Here is a 14,310-nt window from a genome sequence, read left to right as displayed (position 1 = left end):
TTTCCTCCTGGAGAGAGATCAGCATTTTGTAGAGTTGAGGTTTAGACTAACGGGAAGTTAGTGCAGAGGGTAGCTGTTCCTGCTGCTAAGAACGTGTGCCAAGTAGATTACAGAGTGCGTTTGATGTAAATAGGTCAGCAGGTTAATGTTTTCAAAGGAGGCACCCCTTGTTACTCACAAGTTATAACTTAAAGTACGTTATTCAACCGTGAACTATAAACGTTCATCCTATAACTGCATGCACAACGCCAAGCATACATTAAGAGAACATTGTTTACTTTGCAAAAAGGGTTAATTTTGGGAGGCGGGAGCTTGCATAGCGCGCGTTTGACCCGAATCGGGCAGCATAGCGCTTTCTTGCACGAGTTGCCTCACATGCTGGCATGTACGCATAGTGTTGGATGAAAGGAGAGAAGGTTAGCACTCCCCTTGACAAGGATGGAAGGGGTGTCCTAGTGGCCTTTACAACACATGCACGGTTAAGGCACCGTTACTTACTTACTGGCGTCTAACCATGTCAGGCATGATGCGCGTTTTAGTAATACAGTGCAGCAACGCATGATTAAGAAGGGAAGTTAGCGCAATTGGTTTGTCGAGGAGAGGATGTGGACCGTCGGCTACGCTGCGGCGAGGTCGCGTACACGTGAGCAGTCCCTGGGTGTGGAATGCGGGTGGCTTTGATCTGGGGAGTCCAGGTTCGGGCCTCAGCGTGGGCATTGTAGGGAGAGGCGGTGTGGCCTCAGGCACGTGCGCGCTGTCGCAGGCTGGTCTTTGTTTTCCCCGCGCGTGAATGTGGATGTAAGGCGGTGCCATGTGGGGCGGCCCTTTACCGTGGGGCCAAGTTCTCGCTATATATATATATACATGTGCACACCGGAGCAGAGTATCAGCCATGGGAGGTGAGGGGCATTTGTCTGATAGTGCTATGTGGGCACGGTGTCATGTATGGCAGAGTATGCACTATGTAGGCTTGCGTCATTTTGGTGTGTTCCCTTGCGGGGGAGCGGGTGCTATGTGTAGCGCGCGGATGCCGATTGGACTTGGGCGGGCTAGCGCGATGTCATAATAACCTCAAGGGAGGAAAGGCCAAGAGTGTGGGTGCTCTTTGCCTGGTTAGTTCCAGCTCAAGTTCGCGCTGTATAGGCCCCGGATTGGGATATTGCAGTTTTGGGTGTTTCTGGGATCGCTTGATTGGACCCCGGCCGAGCCTCCTTGTTGGGTTTTAGTATGTAGTTACGGGCCCGTGTTCGGCGCTCCAGTGCCTTCGGGTCGAGCCTCGCTTTTTGTCTGAGATGTGCAAAAAAAAAAAAAAAATTCATATAGGACTGTATGAAGTAATACTGGTTTCTTCAAGAAAGTGGTCTTTAGTGTGGTAATAGGACCGGCCCGGTGGCTTAGCGATCTAATACCCCCTCGTCAGGGACCGGTGTCCGGCCTTTTGGTCGCAGCTTCTATTGCTCTGCCTTTCATCCAGGAGGTTGATTAATTGAGGACCACTGAGTTGGGTTACTAGAACCATCTGCTATTAAGTGCCTTGTCACCTAATTGCTCAGCCTTTCATCCACAGGAAGTCGATAAAATGAGTACCTTGGAGGGGGGTAACAATTGGCATCTATTATTTAGTACCAGGTTACCTAATGGTTCAGCCTTGCATCCATTGGAGGTCGATAAATGAGTACCATTGAGTTTGGAAACAGGAACAAGCTGTCTCAGTGCCAAGTTACCGTATTGCTCAGCCTTTCAGCCTCCTGAGGCGACTAATGAGTTCCTTCGAGTTGGGTAGCTAGAACCATCCATCATTTGCGCCAAGTTACCACGGGTGTACATGCTCCCTCGTTGTTATAATTACTTGCGATTGGAGAGGTAGGGAAACTGGTTAAGATATGTCAAACAGTGTAGAATTTGTCTGGCTAGAAATAAGGGATCAGGATCTCCTTTTGCTCGTGTAAGCGCTCCACACTTTCTGGTGTGTTAGCGCCATATTTACATGCAAAAATTCCCTGTGGCTACAGAAGCTGCACTCAGAAGGGATATGTAGGGAACGGGGGTCCAGAAGGGGCATTTCAGGACTGAGCACTGTACACCTCCCTCAGGACAGGAGAGCAGGCTTCCTGTTACTTCCCAAAGGTGTTGAGGCCTCCAAGATCAGACTTGGCCTCTTCCCCAACAAGAACTAATATTTGGAGTTCAATCATAATATGAATAGTAATTTTCACGTGTTCTCTCTATGCCTACAGGCTTCTGGTTACTCTGTCCAGACACCAGCTCCTTTGCACACACCCCCGTATATGTATACTGTATATTTAATGGCGAAAGATGGCCATTTCTGGAAATTGTTGTATGTACTGCGTAAAGCCCTGCCCCGTGGTCACAGCATTGCCGCTTTCTCCGCGAGAGTGTGAGAGTTTTACAGCATTTGAGTCATGTGTTGGAGACTAGCATAGTTGAGTAGACTGCCTCAAGTCTTTAGTTTTGACTAGACAAGTTTAGGAACTCTGCTTCGTGTGTGTGAGATGATTTTCATCTGGCAAGGAATTATATGGAAAGGGCTTTTAGGGGACAACATATTCTGATTGGCACGTATTACAAATAACCTTGAGGAGGAAGGTAGGGGTCATGTATATCAGTGCCTTGTTTTTGTTTTGTTGTGAAATGTGATACATGGCTTAATGGAACATAGGGGCTGCATCACACTATTTGGTAACTGAAGTGGTCGCTACGCAGCACAAACGGTGAACTGCAGCTATATGCAGGGGTCGCATCAACACTTCCCAGTAATTAAGGTCGGTTTAGGTTGTCGGTGCCTCTATTCTAAAGTGTGCTGGTGGGGAAGGGACAATAAATATGCCTTTAAAACTTGTTTTACCACAGGGGCTGTGCATTCAAAGACAGGTCATATGTCCCTTGTTGCGGTTTGGGTTAGCGGGGTTTGATTTTCCTCCTCCCATGCATTGATATGTCATGGCATTGTCGCTTGTCTTAGAGATTGGGTGACGTTGCTTGAGTTCTACCGGGCTGGGACTGTCGAAGTACACGTGGTGAGTCGGCCACCTTGGAGGCATGCTCCTGAAGGGGTAATGTGTATACAGCATCCACCAAGGGGTAGGTGTCCTCCGCCACAGTAGATTACCTCGTGGGCCCGAGTCGGTCAATGGCATAGGGTGAGGGGCCCGTTTTATTGTGTCCGTCAACGTCCCTTGTCCCGGAAGGAGATGTGATTTCCCGGTTATTGCCTGCAGTGGGCCAGGCAGGTTGACCTATTGTGGGATTTCTTGGTGGCCACTGCTTTACCAGCCTTTTGTGTACGTCGTTCATCGCCACCGGCCCAACATCGTACTCTGGTGGTTATGCATTGCAGATGTCCTTAAAGTATTTGGTAACCCATTAGATGTTGTAAACAGACCTGAGGAAGCAATGATCTGCCTGACTTTGCCTGGGCTCACCAATAATGACCACGGCTCTCACTGTGGGTAATGCACACCCTTCCTCGGGATTGGCTCGGGGCCCGTAGGTATCCCGCGTGCCTTCTGATTCAAAAAATATATATATATATATATATATTCACACTGAAAGGGCTTGGGAGTGTAAACTTTAGTAAGTTTGGCTAGTGTGTTGGTGACCCGGCCTTTCCAATGCCTGAACGGAGGCATTTTTCAAGAGGATATGCCTGTTAGCCACAATGATGTCGCATTATCCTATGCACCATAGAGGCTTAGTCTAGCCAGTACTGATGTGAGATGGGAGGTTGAATGGTAGTACTCCTGCCTCAGCGGTTCTGGGGGGGGTCTGGTTGCAATGCTTTGTTGCAATGGCAAATTAGGCCGAGTGGACTTGGAACGCCTAGTGTTGAGTGAGTGTTATTGTTACCTGGTCGTTCTTGGCCTCCTGAGGGTAGGAAGACCTAGCGGCAAGGAACAGCTAGGGTTGTTTTCGTGTGCTTCAGTGATCACAAAAAAAAAAAAAACGGGGGCCCTGGCTCACACGGTAGTGGGCAAAGATCACTCACGCCACAGGTGCTGAGGCCTGGCGTTGGGCTCCCAGGTTACTTCGGAAGGGCTAGGCCTTCAGATGCTGAAAGGATGTCCGTTGTTATTTACTCGATTGTTGATCGGTGGGTTATTTCCTGGGTCTTCCAGGGGTGTAGAGCATTAGGCGCTTGTCTTTCCATCGGGTCGGTTTGATGCGGGATGGTGGTTTTGGGGCAGGTCACAGGCTGCCTCCTCTCGCTGTGTTTGTATTTCTAGGTGTGGTCAGGTCAAGTGACGGAGGAGAGCAATCATCGCGTGGTACAGCTGGGCATGAAGGTAGGCCAGGCAAGATTGTAGCGTAGGCAGATAGTGGTACTGATCGGGGACTGGTGTGGGTCTCAATGGCAGGCCGCCATGCAAGGGGACCATGTACCTAGGGCACGTACATCAGGCAGTGACATGTGAACTGGGACCATGTGTACTAGAATATACAGGAGTGGTTCCCACCACGGTCGGTCAGATGGGAAGTTGTCATCTTGATTCTCACTGGATACCCTCACCCCATCACGCCTATTGTAAGCTGAGGATGCCTGTTGACGCTGTTAGACCTGCTATTAGTTAGTACACTCACTGCTGTGCCTTGGCCCGGTTTGTCTCGCATCAGGGCCAGTTTGGGGGTACCGGCGAGTTGTTTGCTCCTCGGCTGAAGCGGGCGCTTCTAGAACAGGGCAAGATTGATGAGGCCAGGCAGCATGACAAAGGTCTTTTCGGCACTGGCAGAATGGTGCAGGCTGCGAAGTAGTGCCATTACAGAACATGGATTTGTCAACATTCAGCTAGGAAATGATTAGCAGCAGGAAGGTATTAAACCAGGGTGAGCAATTGGTTTTGGTTTCGTGCTCAACAGGAGCAAGGGAATTGCATTCTGTCCCATCAGGATACGGGGACCGTCTATAGCACCAGATACTGTAATGCTGCCATCTTCGCCCTGGGCTGGGGGGTCAATGTCTTCCAACTTTACAGCCAGACTCTGAGCAGGCAAAGGCATACTTGCGATGGTGCAATGGGCACTCAGCAGTAGAGTTAGATGGGTCATCATACCCCGGTATGACGCAGTGATGAAACATAGGTTGTGGCCTCACACGACCAGGCTCTCGAGGGCAGCTGTGGCGGGGGTGTGCCAGTGCCAAGAGGGTGCGGGTTGCCTGAGTAGGGCTGCTGGCTTGGAGGGAGCACTACTCGGATCGCCACAAGGGCACGTTTGTTTCATAGAAGGCTGAATTGTTACTTTTATGGCATGGTGCCAGTTGCTTTAGTTATGCGCATGTTTCTTGGCAGTGTAGAAACATTCAGAACGCAATGCTGGTGGTTAGCCTGTTGTCAGGCTGTTCAGAGGTATTTTAGCTCAGGCATGGCCAAGCATGGGTTATAGGCCGGTGGTCTGCCCTGGGATTCGTGTTAACAGGCAGGTGAAGCAGCAGAACTTTGAGGGGCTTGGGTTTGACCTCTGGGTACTAGGGCGGAGCCTGGTTGCTCACTTAGTAGCACGCCCTTGAGTTTGACGAAACAGGTACCTTTGCGAGCATCAGTACCGGGTAACTTCACCCGCCCTCCAGCACTGGCTGGCAGCTATGCAGGTTGTGGAAGTGGCCTTCCAACAGGGGCCTATGGTCCATATGATTAAGGGAAGCACCGGGGGAACACTTTAAGCTATAAATCTGCAGGAGACCAATTGGCTTTTCCAGTATTCAAATAGAGAAGCATTTTACACGTTGTTCTCCTCTGTGGTCACTCTGACCTGTCTCTCCCTGGTATACTAGCAGAATTTTGGGAGGGCAAGGCTTTACATTTGGTGGTGACTGATGGAATACGATGGGCGTACTCCAACGGAGTGAAAGAGGAAGGAAGGCAGGCTTGTCAACCCTTACCTCCTCCCGCATGGGCACTGCCAGGCAGGAGTGTCTTGGCAAAGGGATTGTTATTTAGCCATGCAAAGGCAACTTTGGACCATCGCCTATTTAGGTTTAAGGTCATTTCAGTCAAATCCACGGGGGAGTTTAGAAAGGTTGGGGGAACCTGTCCTGATGGTGCACGCTGGCCGCCGGCCCGGTTGGGCGTAGACTTGTTTTGACTGGACCTGGGAGAAGCCCGGTATCAGTATGCTGTAGGTATGATGGCCTACCAGGAGCCATGCGCAGTTGCGCAGAGCAAAGAGGTCTTGGCTTCATCAGGCATGGGCTTATACACGCCAAGTCCACAGGGTGCCGGGAGGGAGATGGGGTGCACCTCCCTAGTTTAGGCACGGTTCTTTTCCTACTGGACCTAGGGGAAGCTTTGGCTGCAGCAGGTTGTAAGGAAATAGGTCTACATTGGTGGGGGGCCCTGGTAGTGACGGGGGCCACTCCCAAGGCTGTGGAGGAGTTACAGGGCGATCCAGGGTCTGCACATACCAAGGGGTACATCATGCAGCAGCACCGCGGGGTGCTAAGCCAGGATACCCAGGGATGTTTTAGAGGGTCCCCTGGAAGAACGACGGCGCCCCGTTAGCCGGAAGGCGGTTGTGGGTCTGAGCAACCGGGGGCTGCCATGTATGCTCCGCCCACCCATCACGGGGGGCGTGTGAAGCAAGTGGACGGGTGGTCCACGGATGGGAGGGGTCGACCCTCCCAATATTTGGTATACACCAGCTGGCGTTGCCATGGTGACTCTAGGCTTATCAGACGGGCAGGCGGCATAGGGGCTGGCCTGCCCTGGGATCGCCCGTAAGATAACCCACCTTGTTTGCATATTGGTTTATGCTAATAAAACCTGCAGCAATATTTCTCCACCTACATTACAGTGTCGTGTGTTTTATTCATGTACTTATGTGTTTGTGACAACTGTTGCCGATATTGGCACTATGTAAGGCTGCCCGGGGGGGGGGTTGCGCAGCGGCCCGCCCCTTCGAGGGCGGCCGCCTTAGTGCCACAAGAAGGCACAGGGTTGGGAGGTCGAGTCCCTGGGCTTGACCTAGGGAGACCCCACTAGCGGCTGTTTCCGGCGAGGGCGGGGGAGCAGACGGGTACATGTACTGTCTCCGCCCCCTCCTCGCCCTCTTGTCCTCTCGTTCGCCTTGCCCTCCCCTCCGCTTACCCGGCGTCCGGAGGGACAAAGGGGGGGGGCAGGTTTTTTCTAACAATTTTCTTTGTGTTGCAGGAGGAGTTACAGGGCGATCCAGGGTCTGCACATACCAAGGGGTACATCATGCAGCAGCACCGCGGGGTGCTAAGCCAGGATACCCAGGGATGTTTTAGAGGGTCCCCTGGAAGAACGACGGCGCCCCGTTAGCCGGAAGGCGGTTGTGGGTCTGAGCAACCGGGGGCTGCCATGTATGCTCCGCCCACCCATCACGGGGGGGCGTGTGAAGCAAGTGGACGGGTGGTCCACGGATGGGAGGGGTGGACCCTCCCAATATTTGGTATACACCAGCTGGCGTTGCCATGGTGACTCTAGGCTTATCAGACGGGCAGGCGGCATAGGGGCTGGCCTGCCCTGGGATCGCCCGTAAGATAACCCACCTTGTTTGCATATTGGTTTATGCTAATAAAACCTGCAGCAATATTTCTCCACCTACATTACAGTGTCGTGTGTTTTATTCATGTACTTATGTGTTTGTGACAACTGTTGCCGATATTGGCACTAATGAAGGTGACAGCTTTTTTTGGGGGGGGGGTTGCTCACCGTCCCGTGTCAGCAATAGCTGGATTTTTCTTCGCCTTATCAATTATGCGCTTCGATGTATCCCACGCACAACCTGCGGCTGCTCTCTGCTGCTTTGACCCAGTTGTATGTTGATCCGTGCACAGCGTCACATTGAGGGGCCCAGGGCAGGCAGGGTCGCGGCGGGAATGAAGAGGCCCAATATGTCCCCACGCGTTGACGTATGCAATGTACAGTCGTTTAATCCTGTGGGGCACGAGCAGTTAGGTCACCGGGACCTCTCAGGTATGCCACCCAGAGTCACTTCAGCCGGGAACAGTCCAGGCAAGATTCCGCTTGAGGCCGCAATGTCGAAGTAAGCCGCAGAGACCGCTATGGTTCTGGACCCACGCCTACGGATACACAGTGAGTGTGCAGGCTGCGACTCAGCTACACCAGGCCTCAAGTAGACTGCACAGGGGAGAAGCGGTGGTCGTAGTAGGATTCATTAAGGCCCCTCTGTCGCTTCTCAGTAGCGCTATATCCCCGTGGGGAGTTCAGGTCAGTGGCAGCAATTACCGGCCGCAATGCAACATGGAAGAGGGGCAGTCTGGATCTGTAACGGTGTCAGCAAAATACGGGGATGTTATAAGCCGCCCGCTCTTCCTCTTAAGGGCACTGTGAAGGCTCACAGCGCGACCACAGTGGCAGCGATCCGACCGGGGCGCTCCCCTCGTGCCCAGCACTGCACTGCTCACGCGCCTCCCCACAGCCCGGCAACACTGAGTACAAAGGGCAGATGGGCGAGTGAACGTCCGATGGCGGAGAGAGTTCACACAAGCTCCCGCAGCTCCGCGGGCGGCAGGCAGATGTAACCGTATTTCTCGCCTCCCTCCTTCGTCCCGTCTCCTCACCTGTCCGGGGCTGCACTGCAATCAATGGACTGCTGCAGCTTTAGTGAGCCGCAGGGCTGTCCTCCGCCGTCCGCGATGTGGATTGTTTAGAGCTTTGGCGGCGAATGGTTGATGCGGGGCCTGTCGCCACGTGGGAGCCCTGGGGCTCAGTTTGTATATCTCGCCCCCCTTCGGAACCAGCGTAACTGCACCTCAGTCCCCCACGGCCAGGCCTCCAGTCGACCTGCGTCTCCGTGCTATGCAGTGCTTTAAATGGGCCGGTACTCACCGGTACTGAGTACCGGCACTTCTTAAATTTATCGCTCTGAGTACCAGCACTTCTCTACTACCCTAGAGAGAACCGGTACTCATGAAAAGGTAGGCTCATTAGCTGTGCTGGTGAGCAGGAGTGGGACGTGTCTCCAGCAGGCAAGGCGCCGCTTCTGTAGCCCCGATCTGAGCCCCAGCTGAGCTATTCAGCAGGGCTCGTTTGAATAATCTGCGGTGCTCACTATCACGCTGTGCTTGACAGAGCATGGTCGAGATTCATAGGACTCGTACCCCCCAGGATGACTCCCGGCCCTGCCCCCATCCAAACCCACAAATCAATACTTGACGACCAGAGCTGTGGGTAAAAAAGGCCATGTTTATTACAAATCATCACACAAACATGACAATATATAATTCATACAATTTGATACGATATGGATTTATCAAATTCAATCGTTAAGCAGTATTTATATTTAACTTGTCCATAACTTCATGATCCATCCGCAAGTCGGACAGAACTTAATTTATTTACACGAAGAACGTTGTCTATTGCTCCAGCCCTAAGGGGCCTTCTGGCTCGCGTCCCCCCAACCAACTGAGAACCACGCAAGGCACAACCCACCTGCGTCCTTGAGGGGTGAGCCCCTGCCATCTGGTCCATGTCCGCCACCTGAGGGGCCCACCCCTCCACCACCAGGCTGCCCATCGGGGCTCGTAGGGAATAACCAGGGGCGTATGGCCCATGCCCTATTTTGTAAACTGGCGCCCTTGCCCCCAGCCGGTGTCTCCATTCTCTCTGGGGTGATCTTACCATCTCTCCCCCTCAGTGCTGGCCTAAGGAGTATGCAGGAGGACTCCCCTTAACAATGTAAAGGCAATTTATGTGGCCTCTTTACCGCCACACTCTATTCCACAACCAACACCTCCCCAATCTCTACCTTTAGGGACGGGTGGGTGGGAGATTCAAGGAGACCCCTGCATACTGGGGCCGGCGCAGTAAGGAAGAGAGGGCGAGGGCCAGGGCAAGTTGCCCTAAATAGGCCCACGCCCACTCCTCCCCCTTGTGGTTGCCGGCTCCGGCCGGAAGTGTCATCACGTCACTGCCCCGGAAGTAATTCCCGCTGCAGTCACTCTGGCCGGCGTTTACTCCATCGATGAGGACCACCAAAGGGGGGGCGTGACCGGGTTCCCGGGGGTCCACGTCCTAAGTGTGCGCTTCATTATATTTTGCGCTTTTCATAGGACTCGTACCCCCCAGGATGGCTCCCGGCCCTGCCCCCATCCAAACCCACAAATCAATACTTGACGACCAGAGCTGTGGGTAAAAAAGGCCATGTTTATTATAAATCATCACACAAACATGACAATATATAATTCATACAATTTGATACGATATGGATTTATCAAATGCGCCAGCAGTTCTTCTCGGTGGATCGTTCTGACAGCTATAAAGAGATTCTGGTCAATCAGATATTAATTTAATAATCTCCTGCTGCTGACATTTAAAATGTTTGTTACGAAAATGATTAGGGGGCTCCAGCACGGTATATAGGGCCTTGCAAATAGGTACACTAGAGTTGTCTGTCTGAGCTGAAAATGCGCTACGTTTTGTCTAAACTAGCAGTTTTGATGATTTATTATTAGTTCAAAGTGTTTAACATCCCTGCTTGACAGTGACACTACGAAGCAGCAGCCTTTCTTTTCCCAGCACAGTTAGACTTGCTAAGTCCGAGATAAGTCATGTGATTATTGTTCCCGCTGGAGAGAGGTCAGAGTTTTCTGTACTGACAGATTTCACTCTCACCATTAAGCAGCGTAGAGGGTTAATATGCCTCCTTCAAAAAATCATATTGTGTTGTACTGTATTGTATGTGGATAGCTCAGTGAGTTGCTATTTTTGTCACAGAGATCTCTTTGTTTCATGTGGTTTGGCCGCACCTGAAGCTGAGGTTGGGGTGGAGGGTGCTGATTTTTTTAGAAATTAAATAATAGCTTCAAAAGCACCTGCTGCAGAGTTTGACTTCCTTGTTGCTCAAATGAGTGTAATTTCTGATATTTGTCCATTTTCATTGACTTCATTCCATGATTTTGGTCGCAAGAAAGTGCCACTCTAAGTGTTACACATCTAGTTGTTGCCTGACTCTCGTAAATCCACGGAATCTATGAAAATGTCACGCATAAGCAATCTGAAACATTAGCAGCTATACTCAAATAGGTGTCATTTCTGATATTTATATGATTCCTTCGTTTTCATTGCTTAATTTTGCTAGCGAGAAAGTGTCACTCATAGTCGCTGAAATGTCACTCATAATTGCAATGAAAATGTCACACATAGCAATCTGAAAACTTGGCAGCTATGGGGTCCATTCAGGCCCTGTGCTATCCTCTGCATTTGCGCAAAAACAGGACTCATGGCGGTCCCCAGGCAGTGGCAATTAAAAAAGCCATGGTGAAGACTATAACATGGCTTTTAACATACCAGAGTCTTTTGTGTGTCTGCTTATGTTTGTGTGTTTGCCTGCATTTGTATGCCTGTTTTTTGTAAGAAAAAAGTGAGAGAGAGAGAATCAAGACACTCTCAGGAGGTATTTTAAAGAAAATGGGTGGCACTTTGTGTGTACATAACTGCTCGGCGACCAAGGTTCATACATAATGTAGTAGGGAGGGGTGGTGGGTTAGTGAGTGAGTGGATGGATGAGTGAGCAAGGGTGGATGAGTGAATGAATGGATGGATGAGTGAATGGATGGATGGGTGAAAGAGGGTGGATGATTGTATAAAAGGGCGTATGATGGGTGGATAAGTGAAAGATTGGATGGATGAATGAAAGGGAGGATGGATGAAAGGGTGGATGGTATAAAGGGGTGAAAGGATAAAACTGAATGATGGATGAAAGACTGAATAGACAATAGAATGTAAAGGTTAAATGGGGGACATCAGCAGGTAAATGGTAGGATGAAAGGATGAATGGATAGATTGATGGAAGAGACAAGAGATATCTTCTGGGGAGGGTCGTGATGATTTGCTTTGTGCCATAAGAGCTTTGGTTCGAAGTGGGGGTATTTTCAATTTCTTCCTACTCATGTGCTCAAAAATATATAGTCTGGTGCCAAACAGCAGCAACTAACAGTATGGCATTAACACGGTGCAACTATTGCAAAAAAAAGAAATGTTAACATATTATCGCATTTCTCTTTCATTTTGTGTAATGAGTTAACCTGCTTTGTTTATATAAACACATTTATCATGTGTTTTGGTATGTGCTGCAACTATAATAGAAGTCGTTAAGTATCATCATGTCTTGCTCTTAGCCCCGCCCCTAGCCCCGCCCACTCACCACACCTCTAGCTCATTTTAATGAGTACCTGCACTTATTTTTTCCCATTTAAAGCACTGGTGCTATGGAGATTCGTGTAACTCGCACCGTTTCTCCTGCAGCACGCAAGGGCAAGGGAAAGCCTCCTCGCAGGTCAAGCAGTTATGGCAATACAGGATAAATTCCACAATAAGCGTCTTCTAGGAAAAGACATCCTCACCTAGCACTCATGAAATGGCGATGAAATCGCTTAAATGAAGATAAAGATTCCAATGTGTTCAATTAGATGTGAAAATTTAATCAATGATTGGTAATCCACGTATGATAATTCTCATATGTTTAAAATATCCAAAAAGTCGATGTGGTTCACATGTTGAAAGTAAATACAATAGTTGGGGTATCCTGAATTCAGGATACCCTGAATTCAGGATACCCCAACTATTGTATTTATCTATCCCACCCATAGACGCCATGTAGCCGGAGTGTACCCGACCCCCTCTGGCTGTATGTGAATGGAAATTGGCACATGGTCGGATAGGGAGCGCTGTGCTATACACGTATCAGTAACCGTAGGCAAAAGCACTTTGGAGACGTGCATAAGATTTGTGAGCTGCAGAGTAGTAGGTGAAGTCCCTGAGAGTCGGGTGCTTAAGCTGCCAAACATCATGCAAACCGCTATCAGCCAACCATTGTTTATCATCTGGGGAGAGGGCGCCCCCCCTATATACCGCTGGTCGGACCGATCAGAGTCATTGTCCATGACCAGGTTCAGGTCCCCACCCACCACTATCGCTGCGTCGGGGGAGGCCAAGCCCTCTGCAATGTGCTGGAATAAAAATGGCTCCTGGTGTGTATTAGGTGCGTATACATTAATCACAGTTAGCATAGTGGTCCCCCATTGTACCCTGAGCGCTAGAACCCTGCCCTTTGCCTCGTAGAAAGTTTGAAAGCACCTTTCCCTCAAATTTTGCCCCTAGTAGAATGGCCACCCCATTAGTCTTCGCCGTGCCTGAGGACCAGTATTGGCGGGGAAAGCGTCATGAACGCATGCGGGCAGAGTTTTTGGACAGCAAGTGGGTCTTCTGCAACATGCAAATGTCCCCTTCAGAGTGCTCTAGCAAGGACAGTATAGCAGAGCGCTTTACAGGGTGATTTAGGCCCCGGACATTAAGACTTAAAATCTTAAGATCCCTCCCCATCAGGAATAGAGATCAGTGCCTGTCGCACAGCCATGATACACATTGAAAAGAAGAGCTGAGGGTGAACGAGAGCGAATAAGGACCAATGAGGAGGAAACAGAGGCATCTGAGCCGGTACGTGGCCCCACATAAGATTAAAACAACAACTGAAAATAAGCAAATACCCATCTGTACCACAACTCCTAAAATAACAATAGACACAAGTCCGTCAATAGAAGAAAAACCCAACGGGGTCATGGCACTGGCAGCAAGTCGCGACCCAAAGTACCTGATGATGCGCAGGCCACTGTTGAACGATCCGTCAGCAGGGGACAGGTAGCGGTTTTGTTTCCCTCCGGCCTCACTCCAGGACACCCACCCCAGATGAGCTTCAACTTAATCTCAGGGGGTGCTCGGACGCTCCTGAGGCTGAGAGAGAGAGGAAAGGACCGCCTCAAATTCCTTGGCCATTGGTTCTGGGTCTGGCTTCAGGTTAGATGTTGGTTTGTCAACCAATTTCCAACGAGAAGTTCTCCGGGCGATGCGCTCTCTAGGGCCTTCATTCTGTTCCGGGGTCATGGGTCTCTCCAATCCCAGCACGCCGAGTGCCTCGGAAAGAGAGCAAATCTGTCTCAATTTTCCCTGGTGCTTAAAAATTATGTGGGAGGGGTGGCCCCAGGAGTATGGAATCCCGTTGTCGTGAAGATGGGAGGTGACTGCTCTGAATTCCTGCCATTTGGCCAGCGTGGAGGCCGCAAGGTCTAAAAAGAGCGCCAGGGTGTGACCTCGAAACTGGATAGGGTGCGATTCCCGGGCTTTACGTAGGATTTGTTCCTTAAGCTGGAAATCATGTACGCAGACTAGGATGTCTGGCGGAGGGGCCTTGTCTCCTCTGGGCAGGCCCACATGGTGGATCCGGTCCATTTGAATATCACGAGTGTCCTCCTCATCTAGCACCTTTCGAAAAAGGGCCAAGACGTAAGACCTGAGGTTGTCTCCTTCTGCTCGC

The 14,310-nt window shown here is 50.5% G+C and overlaps 1 non-coding gene across 1 annotated transcript; it reads left to right on the top strand.

The window, feature by feature from the left end:
- Positions 1–394: 394 nt before the first annotated feature.
- Positions 395–518, top strand: LOC146783863 (U6atac minor spliceosomal RNA). The gene has a single exon (XR_014971465.1). It is a non-coding gene; the product is annotated as a U6atac minor spliceosomal RNA (small nuclear RNA).
- Positions 519–14,310: the final 13,792 nt, after the last annotated feature.

The sequence above is a fragment of the Triturus cristatus genome, chromosome 11, assembly GCF_964204655.1.
Source record: "Triturus cristatus chromosome 11, aTriCri1.1, whole genome shotgun sequence".
Classification (NCBI taxonomy): domain Eukaryota; kingdom Metazoa; phylum Chordata; class Amphibia; order Caudata; family Salamandridae; genus Triturus; species Triturus cristatus.
Note: the sequence above shows the minus strand (reverse complement) of the source record. Positions and strands in the feature narration are given on the sequence as shown.